At 40.7% G+C, this 17,078-nt stretch overlaps 1 long non-coding RNA gene across 1 annotated transcript in view; it reads right to left on the bottom strand.

Moving 5' to 3' along the window:
* LOC116666529 overlaps positions 1–17,078 on the bottom strand; it is a 41,078-nt gene that overhangs the window by 20,576 nt on the left and 3,424 nt on the right. The window lies entirely within an intron of this gene.

The following is a 17,078-nucleotide window of genomic DNA, read 5'->3' as shown; positions in this document are numbered from 1 at the left end:
CGAGCACTGACCATGCCTCAAGTGCTTTAAATATATTACCTCTAAATTTCCTAAAAAACCTTCAAGGTAGATTTTACAGAGAGGGAAACTGAAGCCCAGAAAGGTTGTGCAAAATTGTCCAGAAGCACCAGCAGGTATGTGATCATGCAGAGATGAGGGGCTTTTCCTGTCTCCTCCCTGCCCCTGCCCATCTGCTGAGCACCTGCCATGAGCTGGGCTCTAGAGGTCCTCTTGGGTGTTATTAGGGGGGAGGAGATAGACAAAAACAAACACGTAAATAGTATGTCAGGCTGTGGTAAGTGCTAGGCAGAGTTAGGGTTAGAGGTTAGAGAAGGCCAAGGGTGCTGGAGAGGCAGCTCAGGGAAGGCTCCCTGACAGGGCAGCATCTGGGAGTGCTTCCGGCAGAAGGAGCAACAGGCCCACACTCCCCAAGGCATGAGTGTTTCCAGTCCGGTCAAGGAGCAGTGCGGAGGCCAGTGCAGCTGGGCAGAGGCAGCGCAGGGAGCAGGGGTGGGGGAAACAAGGCCAGAGAGGTAGCAGGCAGGTCCCATAGGGCCTGATAGGACAGGATAAGGAATCTGGATTTTATTCTGAATGAGAGAGGAAGACATTGGTGGGTTTTAAGGCAATAAATGACAATCAAATTTATGTTTTGAAAAACATTACTCTGTTGGTGAACAGCTTGTGGGGTTGGGGAAAGAAGAGGCAACACAAACACTCAGGAGGCTACTGGAGTTGGCCAGTGGGAGGCAGTGGTGACTTAGACCAGGGTGGGAGACAGAGGTGGCAGGAAGTGGCTAGATTCTTTCTACATTTTGAAGGCAAAACTAACTGACAGGACTTGCTGATCCGTTAGGTGTGGAGTTTAAGAGAAAGAGAGGAGCCAAGGATAACTCCAAAAGTTTTGGCTTGAGCAACTGGAAGAACAGAGTTCCCATTACTAAGACAGGAAAGATTGTGGGAAGGGGAGGGTGGGGTGGGGAATTAAGAGTTCAGATTTGAAGTCTGTGACACATCTAAGATGGGGAGTAGGCAGTGGATATGCAAGTCTGGATGTGAGAGAGAAATCTGAGCATCTTTCAGGTGGTATTTAAAGCCATGTGTGTGGGTGAGATGACCTGAGTGAGTATAGTTAGAGAAGAAGTGGTCTCTGGGACCATGGCCCTGGGACCTTCTATGCTTAGAGGGCATGCAGCAAAGGAGACTGAGGAGTGGCAAGACTGGCGGAAAGCCAGGAGACGGTGGGCCTGGGAGGCCTGGGTGGAGGGTGTTTCAAGGTCTCAGATGCTTCTGAGAGGCTGGTAAGATGAAGCCGGCAAAGAGCACACTGGACTTGGTCATGCAGAGGTCACTGCAGACAAGCGGCATCCATGGGGTGACAGGGATGAGTGTGCCTCGAGTGGGCTCAGAGGGAAGGATGGCAGAAGTGGAAATGGGGTCATGCCAGTTGTTTCAGGGATCTTTTACTGTAAAGGGAGAAATGAGTGGTAACTAAAGAGGATGTGGGATCAAGGAAGGTTGTGTTTTTTTTTATCACATTATTCTAGAATTTTTTTGGCAAGGGGGAGGTAATTAGGTTTATGTATTTTTAATAGAAATACTGGGGATTGAACCCAGGACCTCAGGCATGCTAAGCGTGTGCTCTACCATTTGAGCTATACCCTCCCCATTAAGGAAGGGTTTTTATTTGTTGTTTTGTTCCATCTTTTGTTTTAGATAGAGTGATATTACAGCATAATTACATGGAGAAGAGAGTGGTCCAACAGGGAGGGACACTGAGGCGGCAGAAGACAGAGGAGGCAGTTGTGTGAGCGAAGTCTGTGAGGTGAGAAGGGCCAGGACTGGTACACAAGGAAGAGTGTGGCCTTAGGTAGGAGCACCCACCATGGCAGGGAGGGAGGCAGAGGCTGTGGGAGTGGATGCAGGGAGAGGGGTATGGTTGGGGGTGGGAACACTGGAGCATCAGATGTTTGCTCACAGCCTGGACTGGCTGGAAGGGATGTGATGTTTATTAAGTGACAATCCACGCCATCTGCTGCACTTAACATTATCTCATTGACTGCTCAGAACAATCTCATTAAGTGAGTATTATCCACTTCCACAGATAAGGAAACCGAGGCTGAGAGGAAAAGTGACTGGCTTAATCAATAAACACCAGGGCCCAATTCCCACCCAGGTCTGTCTTCCCGCTATGTCACTGCACCTGTGCTCCAACCCACACCTGTGCTCCAGGTGTTCAGGATGGCATCGACAAGATAAGACCTACCCGTGGAGAAATTAAAAAATAATGTAATACAAGTGCTACCTTGGGGCAAGTAGGAATGGTGTGAATACAGTTCTCAGGAAGGAGAGAGACCACATATTAAAGGGACCCTTGCTGCAAGGGCCCTGAGCAGAGGACCGCCATGCCCTGCAGCACTGCCTAACCTCTTCTGCTGGCCATGTCCCTGCATCTCAGACCTTTCCATGCAGAATGAAAGCAGACTTGCCACTGGGGCTGGGGGTTGGGGTGGCCCAAGACACCGACACTCTGAATATTCTTAAGCAGTTGTGTGTTTTATCTTTGGCCAGTTTTGCATTCTACTCCATGATATATCTGGAGCAGTTGCTGTAACAGAAAAACAGATGAACCTACTTATCAAGTAAAATGAACCCCAGGAAGATGCGATCATGTGTGGCCTATGACTGGTTTCATATACCAGTGACACACCCTCTATCGCCCAGCTGAGGTCGAGCAGCATCGCAGAAAGCACCAAATAAGCGTTTATCAGAAGGAAATGGGAGGTCAGTGGCCCTTGAAGGGTGAGTAAGAATCCGCAGACAGAGAAAAACATTCTAGACCGAGGGACTGGGCTGAGCAAAAGTAGTGAGGAGAGGTGGGTGTATGCGCCCAGGGGAGAGGTGTGCAACCCGCAGCACTTGCTCTATGAAAAATCAGTGCAACCAAAAGCCGGCATTTCAGTGCTTGCTATGTATCCAGTACTGTCCTAAGTGCCTTTTATCCTCAAAGCAGCCCTAGAAATGATTCTAAACGTTTTATAAAGCAATTTTAATGAGGAAATTCAGGCACAGAGAGGTTAGGTACTTGCCCAGGATCACACAGCATGTAAATATCAGGAATAGGACTTGATCCCAGAGTCCTGTTACAGAGACTGCACTTCTGTCACATGGGATAATGCTGGTGAGGTCCTCTGGGACAAACACAGGTGCTTGAGCCTGAGGCAAAGGAGTTTGGGTTCATCCACGGTGATAAGAATGCCTGAAGGTTTTTGAGCAGGAGAGAGATAGTATAAAATAATCATTTCAGAGAATCTTTCTGACCAGGTACAAGCTACAAAATATTCACAACATGGGTGCTGAGACCCTGGTTAACAGACAGTGTGAAGGACGAAGAGTTATGGGAGGTTGCAAAGAAAGTTGGCAAGACTTGCACCTGGGAAGGGAGGGATGGGGAGGAGGCATCAAATGACTCAGGTTTTGAGCTTGGGTGGGTTAGAGGATGCTGGTGCCACAGGCCAAAAAATGGAAACTGGGGGGGAAGATAGGATCGATTTCATGCATGCTTAGTTTGAGATGATGACAGGACATCCAAATGGAAACATCTAGTAGGCAATGAAAACCTAGAGGTCAAGTCCAGCAGCAAGGTCAAAGGAGAGTGTGGTACCCAGGGGACAGAGGGGAATCACCTGCCTAGAACTGACATTTGAGCCCATGAGTTCTCTGAGAGAGGAAACAGAGACAGGGAGAGGGTGCAAAGATAGGACCAAATTTGGCACTTGGGAAAATACTCTCCAGAAGAAGGTGGAAGAAGCCCAGCAAAGAAGAGGGGAGAGTGTCAGAGAGGCCGGAGAGACGAGGTAGAGTTGTGTCTGGAAGTTCTTGAGAACCTCACATGTGGCAATGGCTGGTGTGATGTGCTGAGATGCCAAGGAAGAAATCATCAGCAGGAGATGGACAGGTTACAGATGGCTCACCCTAATTCAGTCCCCATATTTCCTGCTTCCCTCTGGCCTTGTTTTGTAGTTCTCGCTGGCATCCCCAGCTGCCATAGTAACTACCATGCCACACCCATCAATGAGGGGCGCACTGATTCATTCTTTATTGACTCAGGTGTGGCAACATTTATCCACTCTCAAACTCACTAGTAGTGTGAGGGCTTAATTTACCAAGAAACTTGAGTAAACAAGGAAAAGGAAGACGTTTCTGAATTAGCTGAGAAGTAGATGGAAGCCACAACAGTGCCCACTTGAGGCGAATGTGGGTGACCACCACCTCTAGGACTTCTGGGACGCTCAGCATGATTGCTAGTTTTCTCTGCAGGTGGGGCTCCGGTTCATCTGCCTGAGTTCTAAAGTAGAAAACAACAACTTTATGCTAGTCATGGCAGATGCAAATTAGAACCTAGCCCTAAGCACCAGGAGCTTGCTGGGGGAGAGGGGGGAGAGAGAGAGAGAGGGAATTTCAAACACTGCCACAAGACAGGTGTGAACTTGACTCAGGAAAACAGACTTCTGACAATGAAGCAGAGCATTTAAAGATGAGAAGGGGCTTCCACAAGTTGAAAAGGTCTCAGGTAATTCCTGAGCACTACTTTGGTCCGTGGTCTCTTGAAGGAAAAGGCATTTCCTAGAGACCTCCTCTGTGTGGGAGCCTCCTTCACCCCGCCTGGAGGTTTCTGTGACTCCCTGTCCTGCAATTGCTACCTTGACTGCACGCTGCTCTCTCTGCACAGCTTTCCCTCAGAAGCACTAAGCATTCCTCCTCTATCCCCTGTGCAACCCGTTTACATTTTATTATAGCATGTTACATTGCTACAGCGATACATTTCATCATCTCCACTGCTGGAGAGTATTTCATCCTTGTCACCAGTGTAACTAGCACAGGGATAGCTACACAGTAAGCACTCACAGCTGAAAAAACCTTCCCACTTCACTGGCACCTACCATTTGATCTGTTGGTCCTGTCCAGCCTGTGAGAATCATTTATGTACCTGTCGTGAAGGCCAGTCCTAAACTCCAGTGAAATGTGGTCTCCAACTATGTCACTTCTCCCAGCAGTTGTGTGGCCTTGACAGCAGGTGCCATCTTTTCCTTCTCATCAAGGAAAGCATCAAAGCTGTCAACTTCAGAGGCAGGACCCTTTTCATTTTCTGCTTTGAAGCTTGTGCCCGCACTGGGCCAGCAGGCTGAGTGTTCAGCTGAGGTTCTCTCATATGAGCAGAGGCAGTTGTTGGCTGGAGGAGCATCCAGCCAGCTTCTCCACGTGCGCTCAAGAGCATGGCTGCCCAGGGTCCTACTATTACCTCCCACAACGTTGGGGTGTAAACTGGGACAACTCCAAGGACACCAGTTTGGCATGATTTATCAAAATTACAAATGCATGTGTCCCTTTCAGTCCATATCTAGAAATTTATCCTACAGATACTCTTGTAGGTCCAAAATAACATTACAGTACTGTTTGTAATGGCAGAGACTATAAACAGCCTAAAATGTCTATCAATGAGGCACCAGCAAAGTAGGCTGCAGTGCACAGCGGGCACCGTGCTGTGAAAAAGTTCCAGGAAGCTCTGTGTGTATTGGTACAGAGTGGGATGATCTCCAAAATAAACAGTTAAGTGGGAAAAAAGATTTACAGAACAGTGTGTATAATATGCTACAATTTAGGTTAAAACGTGTGTGTATTCACTTGTTTTAAGCACACAGGATCTCTGAAAGGACACCCAAGAAATTGATAACATCAGTTGCTTTTGAGAGGAAGGTAACTTGGTGGCTTAGAAACAGGAATGAGGGACTTTTGAATTTGAACTATTTAACTGTATTACCTATTTAATCAATCTATCAATAAGAAAAAAGTCTTGCCACATCCATGTTGATGTATTTAATAAATACTAAAAATAACAGAAACAATCCCACTGAGGTAGAAGGGTCACTGCGTCATGTACTGCAATGGCTTTGTGCATGTCTCTGCTCCCATGATGCTGCACTCTTTTTATCATATTCCACTGGGAGAGAAGGGCCTTCTACCCGTCCTTACAGTGGGGTCCTAGCAGTTGGCAGGCCCATCTCCTCTTTTACTAGACCTCTGCCAGGCACCTGGCACTGCCCCACACTGGGATAACAGTCAACTTGTCATGGGGACTCTTGGTTTCTCAAGACTGCAAAAATTATGAGTCTAGTATAAGTCCATCCAGTTCATTCATTTATTCATTTAACAAGTTCATACAGGGTATCTGTCAGTAGTAGTAAGTATGTAGAATATATGGCTTGGGTCCAAGCCTTAAAGACCTTTCAGTCCACCCTAAATACATGAAAAGATGCCCAACTTCACTTCAAATAAGACTGGCAAAAGCTGAAACACTTGGACAGTATACTCTGTTGACAAGGTTTGGGGGAAACATGAAGGAGCGAAAGATGGCAGGGTCCCCAGGGAGGGGAATCTGGTAGTACTGATAAAATGACATGGCATTTACCTTTAACCCAGCAATCCCACTTTCAGGAATTTACCCTGAAGATTCACTTCCACAAACATAAAATAACATGTGCGTAAGCATTATTGACTGTGGCATTATTTGTAATAGCAGAATATTGGAAACAACTTAAATTCCTGTTCATGGATTAAATAAAACCGCTCAATGGAATACTGTGTAGCTATTAAAAAAAAAAAAAAAGGAAGATTTCCATAAGCTGATATGGAGTGATTTCCAGGACAAATTGTTAAATAAGTAGTACAATTTACTACCTTTGTGTATGGAAGAAGGGGAAATGAGATAGACATTTGAAAAAAGAAACATAGGGAGAGTAAAGTAGAAACAAATAAAATGGTTGCTACTGTGGGTAGGTAAGAATGGGGTGGATGAAAGGATGGGAATGAGATTTCTCTATTTTTTTATATCGTTTCAGCTCACGAACCATATAAACATTTTACATATTCAAAACTGTATCGATAGTGGGGAGGGTACAGCTCAGTGGTAGAGCGCATGCTTAGCATGCACAAGGGCCTGGGGTCAATCCCCAGTGCCTCCAGTAAACAAACAAACAAACCTAATGACCTCACCCTCCTCCAAAAAAAAAAAAAAAAAACAAAAAAAAAAACTATGTCAAAAAAGATTTTCAAAAATCCAAAAATTGAACATAAACAGTAACAAACGAACCCAACTGTATATCAAAATGATAATATAACCTCACAAAAAAGGAATACAAGAATCCAAGTAAATTATGAACACAGTTCATGGACCTCCTAAGAATAAAAGAACCACATCAATAAAAATCTTGAACTTTGCTTAGTAGATGTGTTGTTGATAATAGTACTGGTGTACTAATTCTAAAACTGTTTAGCTGTTTTTGTTTAAGACTAGAAAAAAATGAATAAATATATAGATGTTGGGAACCAGAGACTGTCAGAAAAGGAAGATCAGATACGGAATGGGGAAAGGTGAGGAAGAATCCTGAAATGTTAGATTTGAATTGGGGGTATCACTATGTTGATTTTTAAAAAATCAACTTTATTGAAATATAATTTATCTACAACAAAATTACAGGTTTTAAATATATAGTGTTGGTAAATGTATACACCAGTGTACCTCCCACCCAATTAAGATCTAGAGCACTTCCATCAGTCAGAACGTTCCCTCACTCTCCTTTGCACCCAATCTCTCCCTCCTCTTCCATCCCAAGTGATTTGATATCTATAATCAAAGATTTGTTTTGCCTGTTCTAGAACTTACATAAATGTCACCATTCAGCATACTTGACTTATTTCACTCATTATAATGTCTGAGAGATCCAACTATGTTGTTGTATGTCAGCACTTCATTCACCTTTGTTGCATTGTATGAACACACTCAAATGAAGCTATCCATTTATCAGCTGATGAACATCCTAGTTTTGGGCTCCAGTAAATCAAGCTGTTATGAATACTTATGTACAAGTCTTTGTGTAGGTATATGTTTTCATTTCTCTTGGATAAATGCTACGAGTCGGGCTGCTGGGAGGTATAACATATATACATTAATTTTATAAGAAACTGCTAATCTGTTTTCCAAAGTGGTTCTACCATTTTACATTCCCATCAGCAAAGCAATGTGTGAAAGTTTTTGTTGCCCCATATCCTACCAACACTTGTTATTGTTAGTCTTTTAAGTTTTAACCATTCTAGTAAGTGTGAAGTGGTTTTCAATTTGCATTTTTCTGATGTTGAGCATCTTTCATAGGTTTACTTGCCATTTATTTATCTCCTCTGGTGAAATGTCTTTTAAAATATTTTGTCCATTTTAAAATTAGGATTGTTTGGCTTCTTATTACTGAGTGGTAAAAGTTCTTTATATACTCTGGATATACAACCTTTGAGATATATATATATATATATATTATGAATATTTCCTCCCAGCCTGTAGTTTGCCTTTTCATTTTCTAAATAGTGTCTTTTGAAGAACCAAAATTTTTAGTTCAATGAAATCTGATTGATCTACTTTTTTCTTTCATGGTTAGTGCTTTTTCATACCATAAGAAATATTTACCTACCCCTAACAAATATTTTTTTCTAGATGTTTTATTGTTTTAGCTTTTACATTTAAGGCTAAGATCTATTTTAAATTAATTGTCACTCTTTTTTTCCCTGATAATTGGTAATTTGTACTTTCCTTCTTTTTTCCCCTTAATCAGTCATACCAGGGGTTTATCAAATTCATTAATGTTTTCAAAGAACCAACTTTTGGCTTTGCCAACTTTCTCCATTCTTTGTGTATTTTCTATTTCATTAATTTCTGCTCTTCATTATTTCTTCCTTCTGTTAGGTTTAACTTGTTCTTTTTCTAATTTATTTTATTTTATTCTTTTATAAAGATAGAATTCACATAAAATCTACCATTTAAAGGTGTACAATTCAGTGGCTTTTAGTATATTCACTGTGTTGTGCAACAACTGACACTCTCTAATTTCAGAGTATTTCCATCACTCCAGAGAAACCCTGTACCTAACAGCAGTCAGTCTCAATTTCCTCCTGCAAACCACTAGTCTGCTTTCTGTCTCTATGGATTTGCCTATTCTGAATATTTCATTTAAATGGAATCATAGAATATGTGGCCCTTTGTGTCTGGCTTCTTTCACTTAGGATAAAGTTTTCAAGATTTATACATGTTGTAACATGTGACTACTTCATTCCTTTTGAAGCCTGAATAGTATTCCACTGTGTGGCTATATCATATTTTTTTTATCCATCCATTAGTTGGTGGACATTTGAGTTGTTTCTACTTTTGGGCTATAAGACTAATGTTGCTATGAACATGCATGTACAAATTTTATATGAACATATGTTTTCAATTCTCTTGGGTATATATTTAGGAGCAGAATTGCTGGATCATGTGGTAATTCTGTTTAACTTTTTGAGAAATCGGCAAACTTCTGGCTTCTTAACATAGAAATGTAGAATATTGACTTTAAACCTTTCTCTTTTTTTCTGATATAGACATTTAGTTACACATTTTTCTCTAAGTGCTTCTTTAGCTGCACTACACAAATTTTGATACTCTGTGCTTTCATTATTGTTCAGCTTGAAACATTTTCTAATTTCATTTGTTTTCTTCTTTGACTCATTAGTTATATAGAAACATATTCTTTAATTTCTAAACATCTGTGGATTTTCTAGATATATTATTTATTTCTAACTTAATTCCATTGTGATTAGAGAGCATATTCTATGACATTTGAATCTTTTGAAATGTATTGAGATTTATTTTATGGCCCAGGATATAATCCAGTTTAGTGAATACTCCATGAGTACTTGAAAAAAAATGTGCATTCTGCAATTATGGGGTGGAGTTTCTTTAATGTCAATTATATCAAGATGGTTGACTGTATTCAGAGTTTCTAAATCCTACTGCTTTTATGCCAAAATACTCTATCCGTCATCAGTAGAGGAGTTTTCAAATCTCTGACTATAACAGCATCATTGTCTGTTTTTCCCTTTAACTCTGTTAGTTTTTATTTCACTTTTTGTGCTGTTATCAAGTGCATATACACTTAGAATTATGTCTTCCTGTTCAGTTGACCCTTTTCTGATTATGAACTGTCTCTTTTTCTCTTCTAGTTCTCCTTGACATGATTTTGCCTGATATTAATGTGGCTGCATCAGCTTTCTATGTACATAGTGTATCTTTTTTCATCCTTTTACTTTCTGTGTCTGTATATTAAAATTATACCTTTTAGATAAATACAGTTGACCCTTGAACAACACAGGTTTAAGCTGCGGGCTCCACTTACACATGGATTCTTTTCAATAAATAGGTACTACGGTATTACATGATCTGCAGTTGGCTGAATCCATGGATGCATAACTGTGGACAGGGAGGGCTGACTGTAAGGTTATACCCAAATTTTCAACTGCAGGGAGGGCTGGTGCCGCTAATCCCTGCTTTGTTCAAGGGTCAACTATAGTTGGGTCTTGACTTTTTTTCTTTAATTGGAATGCTTGTATTTAAAGGAATTATTAATATAGTTGGGTTTAAGTCTGTGTTAACTTGCAAGGGCTGCCATAACAAAGTACTACAGACTGGGAGGCTTAAACGACAGAAATTTATTTACTCACAATTCTGGAAGCAAGAGGTCTGAGATCATGGTGTTGGCAGTGTTGGTTCCTTCTGAGAGCTGTGAGGAAGGAATCTATTCCAGGCCTCAATCTTTGGCTTGTATACAACTGTCTTTCCCTGCATCTTCACATCCTTTTCTCTCTGTACATGTCTGTGTCCAAATTTCCTCTGCTTATAAAGACACCAGTCATACTGGATTATGGTCTACCCTAATGACCTCATTTTCATGTAATACTTCTGTAAAAACTCTATCTCCAAATACAGTCACATTCTGAAGTGCAGGGTTTCAGTATGTGTATTTTGGTGGGAGACACAACTCAACCCATAACAAAGTATATTATCTTGCTATTTGTTTTCTATTTGCCCCATATATTCTTTTGTTCCTCAGTTCTTTCCTGACTTCTTTTGAAGAACTGAATGTTACATTTATTATATATAATTGATATTATAATTAATAATATATTACTAATGATTAATTAATAGATATAATGGTTGCATATTATGATTCAATATTAAATATAATTAACATTATATTTTATTTCCTCTATTTGCTTTTTAGCTATACCTTTTTATTATTTTTAATGACTGTTCTAGAAATTGTAATATACATCACATTTATCACATAATTGAACTTCACATTTCACAAAAGAACTTTACAATGTAATTGTATTTTTACTCTCATTCTTTGTGTTATTATCACATATTTTATTGCTACATATATCATAAACTGTATCTTATAATAATACTTCTACTATAAACAGTCATTTGTCTTTTATGGACATTAGGAGAAGAAAAAAGCCATTCTTTTATAATTACCCAGGTATTTATCAATCCTGTGGCCCTCATTCCTTCCTATAGATACAAGCTTCCAAATTTCTCTTCAGTCTAAATAACTTCATTTAGCATTTCTCATAGTGTAGGTCTGCTGGCAATAAATTCTCTCATTTTATGATTTTTCTGAAGATGTCTTTATTTCTCCTTCATTTTGAAGGATATTTTCATTGGCTATAGAATTCTAGATTGAAGTTCATCTTTGTCAGCACCTTAAAGGTGTGATTCCATTGTTCTCTGTCTTCCATTTCTTCATATCATTGTACCCCATATGTAATGTGTCTTGATGCTTCAGCATTAACAATAATGAGATAAAGCAGTATTAAATTATTGAAACAACAACAGAAAGAACATGTCTCTTATGTAGTACTCTTGCAAAGAGGTTTCACCTGAATCTAACTGAGAGGAAACATTCAAACAAATCCAAATTAAGAGATATTCTGCAAGATAACTAGTTTGCATTCTTCAAAAACATCAATGCCATGGAAAAAAAAAAAGGCAGGAGGACTATTCCAGATTTTAGGGATATCTGGAGAAATGTAACTATGATTGTAGTCTAGGCGATAATATTGCATTGTGAAATTTCTTGGTCACTATGGAAAATAGTTTGGCAGTTCCTCAGAAAGTTAAACAGACTTACCATATGATCCAGCAATTCCACTTCAAGGTATATACCCAAAAGAACTGAAAGCAGAGACTCAAATAGATGCTTGTACACCTGTGTTCAGAGCAGCATTATTCACAATAGCCAAAAGGTGGAAACAACCCAAGTGTCCAACAACAGATGAGTAACTAAACAAAATGTGATATACACATACAATGAAATATTATTCAACATTTAAAAGGAATAAAACTTTGATAATGCTACAACATAAGTAAACCTTTACAGACGTTATACTAAGTGAAATAAGCCAGACGCAAAAGGACAAATATTGTGAGGTTCCACTTATATGAACTACCTAGAATAGGCTAATCCAGAGAGACAGAAAGCAAAATAGAGGTTACCAGGGGAAAGGGATATTTAATGAGTATAGAATTTTCTTTTCAGGATGATGAAAAAGTTCTGAAAGTGGATAGTGGGTGATGGTTGCACAACATTGTGAATATACTTAATGCCACAAATGTACACTTAAAATGGTTAAAATAGTAAATTTCATGTTAGGTATATTTTACCACAATTAAAAAATGGTAGTTATGTAGGATAATCTCCTTATTATTAGGGGATATAGGCCAAAATATTTAGAGGTGAAGTGTCTTAATGCCTGCAACTTATTTTCAGTGGATCTAGAAAAAAAGGGAAAGAAACGTGGCAAAAGGTTAACAACTGGTGAATCCAGATATGTGTTCAGTGTACTATTCTTTCAACTATTCTGTAAGTCTGAAAATGTTCAAAGTCTTTTATTTTGAAGGTGCTCAATAAATTGTTTAAAAATTTTTATTGATGTATAGTCAGTTTACAATGTGTCAGTTTCTGATGTATAGCATAATGTTTGTCATACATATATACACATATATTCGGTTTCATATTATTTTTCATTATAGGTTACTACAAGATATTGAATATAGTTCCCTGTGCTACATGGTAGGACCTTGCTGTTTATTTTATATATAGTAGTTAGTATCTGCAAATCTCAAACTCCCAATTTATCCCTTTCCACCCTCTTTCTCCCCTGGTAACTGAAAGTTTGCTTTTTATGTCTGTGAGTCTGTTTCTGTTTTGTAAATAAGTTCACTTGTGTCTTTTTTTTTTTTTTTTAGATTCCACATATGAGTGATATCGTATGGTATTTTTCTTTGTCTTTCTGGCTTACTTCACTTAGAATGACATTCTCCAGGTCCATCCATGTTACTGCAAATGGCATTATCTTCCTATTTTTTATGGCTGAGTACTATTCCATTGTATATATGTATACCACAACCTTTTTATCCAGTCATCTGTTGATGGACATTTAGGTTGTTTCCATGTCTTGGCTATTGTAAATAGTGCTGCTATGAACATTGGGGTGCATGTGTCTTTTCGAATTAGAGTTCCCTCCAGATATATGCCCAGGAGTGGGATTGCTGGATCATACGGTAAGTCTATTTTTAGTTTTTTGAGGAATCTCCATACTGTTTTCCATAATGGCTGCACCAAACTACATTCCCACCAACAGTGTAGGAGGGTTCCCTTTTCTCCACACCCTCTCCAGAATTTATCATTTGCGGACTTTTTAATGATGGCCTTTCTGACTGGTGCGAAGTGATACCTCATTGTAGTTTTGATTTGCTTGTCTCTGATAATTAATGATATTGAGCAATTTTTCATGTTCCTATTGACCATTTGTATGTCTTCATTGGAGAATTGCTTGTTTAGGTCTTCTGCTCATTTTTGTATTGAGTTATTTGGGTTTTTTGTTGTTGTTGTTATTGAACTATATGAGCTGTTTTTATATTCTAGAAATTAAGCCCTTGTAAGTTGCACCATTTGCAAATATTTTTTCGCATTCCGTAGGTTGTCTTTCCGTTTTGCCTATGGTTTCCTCTGCTATGCAAAAGCTTATAATTTTAATTAGATCCCATTTGTTTATTTTTGCTTTTATTTCTATTGCCTGGGTAGACTGCCCTAGGAGAACATTGCTAAGATTTATGTCAGAAAATGTTTTTGCCTATGTTTTCTTTCAGGAATTTATAGTGTCTTGTCTTATGTTTAAGTCTTTAAGCCATTTTGAGTTTATTTCTGTGTATGGTGTGACAGTGTTCTAACTTCACTGATTTACATGCGGCTGTCCAGTTTTCCCAACACTACTTGCTGAAGAGACTGTCTTTTCTCCATTGTATATTCTTGCCTCCTTTGTTGAATATTAATTGACTGTAAGTCTGTGGGTTTATTTCTGGGCTCTATTTTGTTGCATTGATCCATATGTCTGTTTTTGTACCAATATCATGCTGTTTTGATTACTGTAGTTCTGTAGTATTGTCTGAAGTCTGGAAGGGTTATTCATCCAGATTCGTTCCTTTTCTTCAGTAGTGCTTTGGCAATTCTGGGTCTTCTGTGATTCCATATAAATTTTAGGATTATTTGTTCTAGTTCTGTGAAAAATGTCCTGGGTAATTTTATAGGGATCGCATTACATCTGCAGATTGCTTTGGGTAGTATGGCCATTTTAGCAATATTAATTCTTCCAATCCAACAGCATGGGATATCTTTCCATTTCTTTACATCATCTTTAATTTTCTTAATCAATGTTTTGTAGTTCTCTACATATAAGTCTTTCACGTCCCTGGCCAGATTTTTTCCTAAGAATTTTATTTTTTTGGATGCGATTTTAACAGGGATTCTTTCTTTATTTTCCTTTTCTGGTATTTCATTGTTTGTGTAAAGAAAAGCAACTGATTTCTATATGTTAATCTTTTATCCTGCTACCTTGCCGCATTCTTTTATCAGCTCTAGCAGTTTTTGTGTGGAGCCTTTAGGGTCTTTTATATATAGTGACAGTTTTATATCTTCTCTTCCAATTTGGACCCCTGTTATTTCTTTTTCTTGTCTGATTGCTATGGCTAGAACTTCCAAAACTATGTTAAATAGAAGTAGTGATCCACTTCTTTTTCCAGATTTTAGCAGGATCAATAAAAATTTTTAAATGAATAAATGAATGTGAGAGGGGATCCTCCCAGACAGATAGAACAGCATGAGCAATGGTTAAGGGGAAGAAAAAGTGTTTTCAAGAAATAGTAATCTAATTTGACTTGAGTCAAAGGTGCATATAAGGACGTTGTAGGAGATAAAGTCAGAAAGGTAGGCTATGTGCCAAATTGGAAAAGGCCCTGAGCAAGGAACAGAGTCTGTTCTGTACTTGGCAAGCAATGAGGAGCACCACGGAAGGCAATAAACATGGGAGTAACATATGTGAAGTGATGCAATACTTCTGAAAGATTACCCTAGTCATGACGCTCTGGACAGACTAAAGGGCCTAACAGCTAGAAGGCTACTACAGTAGTCTAGGCATGGGAGCAGGCACTTAGGCTAGGTGGAGGAAGTAGGAATAAAAGGCAACTGTTTTGTGAAGGCCCTTCAGAATTTGATAACTGATGAAATGTGGAAAGTGAGAATTATCACCCTGAGGTTTACACCTGGGTGTAGCAGAATAGAGGAAATGGGAGTCAGCAGGAAAGGCTGGTTTGCAGCTCAAGACTCAAAGAGATGAACTATAAGAAAAAGAAATAGGTTTAGTTTTATCCCAGCATTCCTGTCAAATTGATCCTTCATAGGCCCTCAGGCTGTCAAACAGGGTCCAATCAGAACAGAATTCTCCACTGGACCCGCCTCACCCACGCCTGGGACCAGCAGGCCCTGAGAGCTGACTGATACCTACAGTCCTTCTCTGGCAGTATTCCTTCAACTTGGTTCCTCTCCATTTAGCCTGCACATAGTTCTGTCTCCTTGCCCTAACCTCGTTTCTTTGCTGAGTCCTTTTTCTTTTGTAAGAGGAGAGGAATGCAGCATGCAGGCCAAGATGGGCATTCCTAAGCAGCTCAGGTGTGGGTGGGCCAAGGGCGGAGGGAGAGAGGGAAGAGATGAAAGAGCAGGGCTGAGGTGGAGGAGGAGGCTGGAGCAGGATGGTGGGTGGGGCAGCAGGGACACTTGCAACATATCTGGCTATGGGGAGAGCCTGCAAGCCTTGCTCCAGCCAGTCCCACCGGCCATACAGGATGTCCAGCAGGACTGGGGGTGGGGGGGAATCTCTGCTTGCCAGTCAGGAATCCCACTGACCCCAATAATTTCATGTGTTGCCCCCAAACTACTTACTCTATCCTCATGGCACTCAGCCTCCCTCTCCCAGCTTCCCAATTCTGTATAGAAAATAAAAGCTTGAGGTTGGCAGGAGTGTGGACATTCTGACAAGGTGGAGTTCAGCCTAGCACAGGAACACCTGGACAATCAGACAGTGGGCAGGGCTGGAGAAGGCATCAAGCTGAGCCACAAGTCAGGGTGGAAGCCGTGGAGAAAGTTTCTTGAGGCCTTCGTCAGAGGCCTTGGAGTCAGTCTGCCAAACCAAGAGATGAGCTGCACAGCAGAGTGCCACCTGACTCTGCTGTCCTGGGCACACCTGCCCAGCTCCACACCTTCTCAGGCCAAGTGCATATGTGGGGTGCATATAATCAGCTCCGACTCCCACCTCCGCCCTCCAGGGGCCTCCTCCTTCACCCAACCTGTCGCCCACCACCGCAATCACATCTGGCTTGAGTTAGGCCAGCACATGGGGCCTTGCTTTAACCTGGGCTTGCTCTGCATGCCCCTCCCTGCCATACCCGCCTCCCCACCTTTACCTCCAAGACTCACTGACCTGCCACCAGGGGTGGCAGTGGGGTGGGGTGTGGCATTACTATACAGACCAGGGAATCTCACTGGGATGACTCTGCCAACTTGCCTCCCTACCCACTGGGAAAATAGCTTTTGTGTTCTTGATCCTCAAGCTCAAGATACAGAATCCCCTACGGTGTCCCAGCTATCCAGTGCAGCTGCCTGGCGATGTGCAAACCTGGTAGAGTAAGGGGAGGAGCACTGCTCTCGGGAGCGACCTGCTGCCATGGGACAAGTCAGCGACTAGCGAGGGCCTGAGAGTGAGAGGTTCTGGCCAAATATGCCCAACGACAGAGAAGCTGGGCTGGAGAACTGAGGAAAACA

Source organism: Camelus ferus, chromosome 10, assembly GCF_009834535.1.
Source record: "Camelus ferus isolate YT-003-E chromosome 10, BCGSAC_Cfer_1.0, whole genome shotgun sequence".
Classification (NCBI taxonomy): Eukaryota; Metazoa; Chordata; class Mammalia; order Artiodactyla; family Camelidae; genus Camelus; species Camelus ferus.
Note: the sequence above shows the minus strand (reverse complement) of the source record. Positions and strands in the feature narration are given on the sequence as shown.